Source organism: Lactuca serriola, chromosome 3, assembly GCF_051521515.1.
Source record: "Lactuca serriola cultivar US96UC23 chromosome 3, Lser_US96UC23_V15, whole genome shotgun sequence".
NCBI lineage: Eukaryota > Viridiplantae > Streptophyta > Magnoliopsida > Asterales > Asteraceae > Lactuca > Lactuca serriola.
The window spans coordinates 293,761,934-293,762,951 of NC_136410.1; positions in this window are offsets into that span (position 1 = coordinate 293,761,934).

The following is a 1,018-nucleotide window of genomic DNA, read 5'->3' on the forward strand; positions in this document are numbered from 1 at the left end:
TGTACTGTCCTAGTGACACTGATTTTAGTATGAATGCAGCACGTATACTTACTTAAATATTTTACTATTTAAAGTATAAACTCTTGGTCAGAGTATTTTTAATCAGTTATGTATTTATAGTTAGTGTATCTTTTATGGGTTGATATACTTAATTCACTATAAACAATGCTCTGATACCAATCTGTCACACCCCAAATCCAAGAACGGCGGAAACGTTCTGGGGCAGAGGACGTCATGTATAATATCACAACAATGTAAAGTAGTAAACAAGCAACAACATCATCCATTGCATTAATAATATAATTATTATACAAGTGTGTTCTATCAAATTTTGATAAACACTAAAGAATAAATCAAAATGAAAAATGAGTCTTGAACAAGCTCCGTCTTCCTTTCTCCTTGCATCGGTACCTGTCTATGATAACCTGAGGATACAAGTAATTTTGAAAGTGAGTATCAGCTTTGAAGCTGGTGAGATCATAAGTATTTTAGTGTCTTAATTTGTATGTAACAATTCGTAAGTAAATGAATTGTAAGTATTGAAAATGTATATGAACTGTAAATTTAGAATGTTTGTAAAACAACTGTAAACGTTTGAAAAACCCTAGAAATCCCTATGATTCCTATTAGTAACAAAAGGAGTCTTCTACCAAGACTTAACTGTTCTCAATATAGTCTTCTATCAAGACATAACTGTTCTGAATGTAGTTTTCTATCAAGACCTAACTGTTATGAATGTAGTCTTCTACCAAGACCTAACTGCATTAGTATTACCCTTTGGAACAAGGGCAACTAACAATGTTAACTGAAGACATCCGTAGATGTACATTTACCTCTATTGCTAACAGCTGGGTATAGGAATAGTTAGTCCCCAAAAGTATACATGTAATGGTATCAACCGTTGACATCCATGGATGTGCTTTTACCTCTGTAGGTAACAGAGATTTTAGGAATGGTCAGTCCCACAATGTATCCTTTGGTACTAGGATATTAAATCCAATCTATCTCGTCGATTATG